At 41.5% G+C, this 6000-nt stretch overlaps 1 protein-coding gene across 2 annotated transcripts in view; it reads left to right on the top strand.

Annotated features, from left to right (window-relative positions):
* Positions 1-1931: 1931 nt before the first annotated feature.
* Positions 1932-6000, top strand: part of KLHL13 (kelch like family member 13) — a 275500-nt gene continuing 271431 nt past the window's right edge. The window contains exon 1 of one of the 2 annotated variants that reach the window (XM_028522560.2): positions 1932-2245. The gene's annotated coding sequence lies outside the window, so the exon portion shown is untranslated. The remainder of the gene's footprint in view (positions 2246-6000) is intronic. The other variant, XM_028522563.2, reaches the window with a different exon arrangement.

The following is a 6000-nucleotide window of genomic DNA, read 5'->3' as shown; positions in this document are numbered from 1 at the left end:
ACTGCAAATGTCTTGGCCATGCTGCATGATAAGTGCTTAGTTAAGCTGGAAAAGGCATTACATTTGTGGGTGGAAGACATGAACAGAAAACATGTTCCCATTGATGACAATGTGTTGCACTGGAAAGCATTGAGCCTACAGGGAGACTTCTTCAAGGGAATCTCTTGAAACTAATGACACGAAGCCATTTACTGCAAGTAAGGGATGGTTACACAGATTCAGGAATAGGTTTGGACTGAAAAGCATAAAAATTATTGGAGAGGTAACACCCACATAACTTTTATTACAATAAATTGTTACAATTATTCTATTTTATTATTTATTGTTGTTAATATCTTACTGTGTGTACTTTGTAAATTAAACTTTGTTGTAGGTATGTATATATAGGAAAAATCATAGTCTGTGTAGGGTTCAGTACTATCTACAGTTTCAGGCATCCATCCGCTGGGGGACTTGAACCCGGAGGAGACTACTGTAAGTATACAATAATTATCGAATAAGCATGGTAGAGACACCAGTGAATACATTACTGTTAACGAAGGTAAATTGTGTTGAATACACTAACAGGTAAAGGTTATGCAAATTCCACATCGTGCATTTGGAGTTCTTTCTTATCTTGTCAACAGTTTGATAAAAACCTAATGATGTGGTCAGATCTTTAGTTTTAGCAAGTTTTTGAGTAGCTGATTATGTTCAAAGTCACCAGAAACCCACAGCTAGAATTTCAGTGTATTGAATATGAAATATCAAGTCAGCAGTGTTGAGATCTCAAATTCCTTATTAGTTTAATGGTAGGGAATGGGAGAAATATTAGGAAACATGAAGAACTACAGTCCCTACATTCACTCCATCATTTCATTAAAAAAATAAAGAAAAGGAAAGCAAACATTGAGTAAACTGGTTGCTAAAAGCAAGCTCCCATTTATTTTTCTAATCTGGAATTATAAGTAGAATAGGCAAAGGAAGAGGTGTAAGAAGGTGGCCCCAGCCTGTAGCAGTCAAGAACATAAAGAAGGAAGAGAAAACCTGCAGGGTGAAAATCAGGAGTGACTGGAATTTTTGTTGGAGACTAGGCTGACAAAACTGGGAGGATGAAGTGAAGATTTCTGACTTAGAGTAGCAGGCCCGCCGACTTGGATGCGGTAGAATGCTGCAGTTAAGAGCTTGGGCGCTAGAATTACCCTGCTTGCAATCCTACGTCTTGCTCTGCCCCTTACTCATAGTGTATCCTTGGACAACTTGTTTTACTTTTACGCCTCAGTCTCATCACTTGTAAAATGGAGATGAAGGTAATAATGTGGACCTTGGGGCGAAGCTCTGAGTGAATAGTTCAGCACTTGGTTCATAGTAAACGTTAAACTACTGTATTTGTTGTTACTCTTCCTCTTCGTTAACACTCTTTACTTAGTCAAGGAAGGGAGAGGTGTAGCGCTCATTGCATTTTAAGAGTGATAAATAATTACATGAAAGTCTGGGTCAGGCTTATTTTGAGGTGCGTGCCCCACGGAGGTGAAGCACACTCTGTACCCAGGCCCTCCGTGAATATGAGGGTTCGAGACAACAGCTGGCAGGAGGCACAGGGGAGCGTGCTCTTGGAGTGTTTAAAGCGGGACTGCTGTCACTGGACACTTGACAGTTTCACCTCTCCAGCCTCGTAGGCACTAGAAGCCATGTGTGCTCCCACGCGAGCGCCAGGGTTCTGGAGGCGTGAGAGCCACTTGACAGTCACCCCCACTGCGGGACCACCCTCACCACACAAAAAACGGCGGAGGTGTTCCACTCGGACCCTCTGCACGGTCCTAGCCCCAGCTCCCCTGCCTCCCGCGCAGGCGCCGCCAGAGCCACCCGCCGCCATGTTTCTCCTCCTCGCGCACCCTCCCCCTACTCCGCCTCCCCCCTCCCCTCTCCCCTCCTTAACCCTGCTCCCGCCCATCTACTGTCCCCACACCCCGGGTGAGGTCAGGCAGAGGAGCTGCCGCTGCAGCGCAGCACTTCAGCTCCGATTTCAGGGAAGCCTGGAACGGGGACTTTTTTAAATAACTGGAACGGCGTTCGGGTTAGGGTCCGCGCTCTTCCACTGAGTGAGCACTAGGCGAACTAGCCAGGGCGAATAGTGGGTGCGGAGGTGCGGGGTCCGGTACCTCTTAGCTGGAGGGAGCTCCGGCTGCGCCGCACGACTCGCTCTCTGGCCCTCGGAGCGGCAGCTGGTGGACAGGCGGCGGGACGCTGGGACGCGGCAAACAAGGTGAGGCAGGGTCTTGAAGTAGCGCAGGGACTTCGTTGGCCGCCTTACCGCGTCCAGGATCCGGCGCGGCTAGGCGGTAGACTGTAGGGAGTTGCAATCTGCACCAGGGTTAGATGGACAGGGACCCAGCTTCGCTCTTTGCACGTCGCCCCCCCCCCCCCCCCCCCGCCTTTTCTCTCGCTAGCCGTCGCGCGCCCTCATCCCTACACCTTCTCATCCTCACTTCCTGGACTCGCTGGCTTCGCCAGATGCCTGGGTTCTTTTTAGGAGCCCAGAACCCAGTTTTCTTTTGCTTCTTTGTTATCCCTCTAAGACCTTGTCCTCTAGGCTTCTCTCACTGCCCTGATAATCTGGGGTCCCTCTGTCCGCCTCCACCCCACTATCTCTTGCCTGGTAACAGTTTCTGCTTTGTGCCTTCCAACCCATCCCTTCATTTCAATCTTCTAACTTGGGAGGTTTCGCTGCTGGCTCCCAAGTCAGGAGCACTTTCCTTTTCCTCCAAGTTTATAACTGTACTCTGAGTGTCTTCATCTCTGAATGTCTTGGCTTCTTTGGTTTAATCAGTTGACTGATGATTTTCTTGGAAGCTTACGATGTAACAGACTACGTTTACTGAAAGTAATGGGAATGGTTCTCTAGTAAATGTAGCTAAAGAACTTAAAAGTTTCTTTGTAGGTTTCAAACACAGTCCAAGAACCGTAGCCACTTAAAATGTATGTATGTTTGTATATAATCCTAGCACTTAGCCCTAAATCTGATTCTTCCTTTGCTGCGGAGCAGGTCTGAGAGAAGGAGAGAGATACCTTTGATCCGTGGCTTCTCTTCTCTATCCGCAAAGTGGGATGTTCATGGTTTTAATGTGGACAGAGGACTCCAGTGGTGTGGGATAAAGTTACTCAAGTTAGCATAGTGTGGTTACTAAGCACATTGTATGGGAACTGAGAGACTGAGGGGTTTAAAATTCTCTGTAGAGAGGGCACCTGCTTTTTTATTTTTTTAAAAGAAGCCACAGTTTCATATTTGTATAACCCCCTAAGAAGCAGCATTTAAAAACCATGTGTTTAAAAAGGAGACTGCTTTTCTGTGGATTGGAGATTAATTTGTTTAAGTTGATTTCGCACAGCACCAGTTTTTCTCTCAGCAATATCACCTCCTCCCTATGCAGTTGCCCTGTTGGATCCCACACTGAGGTTCATTTACTCACTTCCATGCTCTAATTGGTGTATGAAGAAAACTGAATAGAGAAGCTGAATTGGAGGCACAGATAGTGAACTAGCACACACTGATGTTTGCAGTTGTTTTGAGAAATGGCTATGTCTAGTGCTCAAATTTGAAAACTGACAAAATGCAATGATTAAGCAGTGATGACATTTTTTTTTACATTTAAGAATATTAGCTCCCTTAACCTCAAGCTTTTTAAAATATCCTTATACTCAACAGTGATAGAATTATTTGCTTGATATGTGACTAGGTGTTGCCATTGACATAGTGAGCACTAATTGGCAGTAATCTCAGAAGAAACCAAGTTGTGAATGAAGATAACGCCAAATTTTACTTTTTTTACTGTTTTTGTAGCACTTCTTTTAGCACAGATAAGGAATGTAGTTTCTGCTGCATCATCAAATGATATATTTTCAAAGGAGATAAATAAGAGCCTCAATTTCTCAAGGTTTTTAATCAGAATTTTTATAAGCACACATTGAAAAGTGTGGTGTAACTATATAGACTTTTAAGTTGATGTTCTGAAGAAGTGATTTTTACAAGAACAGTAAAAACTATTATCAATTTAGTTAGATGGTTTGCAGGCGATTTTTAGTTTCCTCCATTCACTTGGTAAATTCCTGCCTTCACTTTAGTTACATTTTAAAAAATGGAGTATATAGGGAAAGGGAATTACTAATAGAGCCACACTTCTAAATCTGTAATTTTCTTGACAACCCATTCTAAAAAGACATACAAACTTTCTGTTTCAAGAGAAATTGTTTTTATTATTGTTATTTTTTCTTGTGTGATTATGGGTCCTGAGTCTAAGCTAAGACTGCCACTAATGTGAACAATTTCTACTTGTGAGGAAAAAAGGTGAATATGAGTTTATTATAAGCGTTTTGCTCTGAATCTTTTTAATATCTTTCAATATGTATTTGATAACCCACCTGGTACACCTGGAAATAATCAGACTGGATATTTCTAATGTTATTAAATGTAACTGCAGTTGGCTGTTGAATTCTCTTCTTTTTAATTTTCTTTGCATTTTACATTACTTTTCTTTATGTAATTTGACTTACAATAGTGAAATGAGACTAACCGATTTTCAAATTGTTTGATTTTATTGGTGTTTAATAAAGTACTACAACCTTCTCAAAGTATTTTTTCTTAAGCCCAGTGGTTAAAACTCACCTGTTTTTATTGATCTGAAATGACACAATATTTTGTCAGTCACCATCAGATTTGAAAAAATGGAAAGAGCATGGAAAAAGGAACAGCCCTAGAGAAAACATCTCAAAATTAGAAAAAAGAGGCTTTTTCAAGTTACTGACATTCATAGCAATCAGTCTTTAAGTATATTGTTCATTTGTTCAGTAATTTATTTTACAAGATCTTCAGAGCACCTTCTATTTGCTAAGAACCCTATACTAGGCACAATGACATAACTTACAAGGCATGTTCCTTGCTCTTGTGGAGTCTCACAGAGGTTATATTCCACCAGAGACTAAAGACAATAAACAAGCAAACAAGAGAAGATCCTTATAGATCAAAGTAAGAATAATGAAGGAAATGGGTAGCAAAAGGTGATATGGACAACCGGGAAGGGTCTATTTAGCTCTGCTGGTCAGAAAAGGCCTTTTAGTGAAGGTGACCTTTGGACAGACCTGAAAGAAAAGAGAGAATGAGCCTATCTTGGGAAGGGCAGAGAAGAGCAAGAGCCACGGCCTTGAGGCAGAAAGACAAACTTGAGGTGTTTGAGGAACAGAAATCAAACCAGTATGGTGGAGCCTAGTGAACTGGGTGGGGTGGGGAGAGTGGTTAAAGGTGTTAGAGAGCCCAGAGGGTGTCAGATAATAGATAATGCAGCTTGACCATTGAAGAGTCTTTGTTAACTACTTTTCTGTGGTAGGTCACTGGCTGAAAAAAAAATTAGTGAAAAAAATTTGTTTTGCAGAGGATAAATAAAATATCGACCTACTTGGTTGTTTACATTAAGACCCTAGAATGGAAAACTTCATTTGATATGTATGGTAAATATATAAGTAATCCTCTATTCTGTTTAGATAAGAGGATAGGGGAACAGGGACTCTAAGTGCAGTATGTTATAGAACAGTTTACTTTCCACTGTCATACTCTCACTTGTGCCCTGAGGTAAGTTGTCACCAACTTGATTAAAAATCAGATCGTTGTTCAACTTAATAATTTATTTGTCAAAGAATGTGTTTTTTTTTTCACAGAAATATGTTTCTTTTAGAAGGTTAGAAGTTTTGTTTGCATATGAAGGAATGACTTAGGTTTTAGAAATGGCCTTTGGGATTTTAAGAGGCATTTGCCATTTTCCTTTAGCTTTGCCTTTTCAGTGTTTTCATTTTGCCATACTTTCATTCTTTGAGAGATTAGGGTTGCTATATTCCTTGATGCTTAGGTGAATTTAGACTTGGCACTTATTTTGTTGCCCAGAGCCCTTTTTTTTTGAAAGCCTTCCATCTTTGAGGTCCATTTGGCCCCAAATAGGAATACAAACAGTCATTGACATTCTGTAGGGGTAA

The sequence above is a fragment of the Phyllostomus discolor genome, chromosome X (genome assembly GCF_004126475.2).
Source record: "Phyllostomus discolor isolate MPI-MPIP mPhyDis1 chromosome X, mPhyDis1.pri.v3, whole genome shotgun sequence".
Taxonomy (NCBI): Eukaryota; Metazoa; Chordata; class Mammalia; order Chiroptera; family Phyllostomidae; genus Phyllostomus; species Phyllostomus discolor.
Note: the sequence above shows the minus strand (reverse complement) of the source record. Positions and strands in the feature narration are given on the sequence as shown.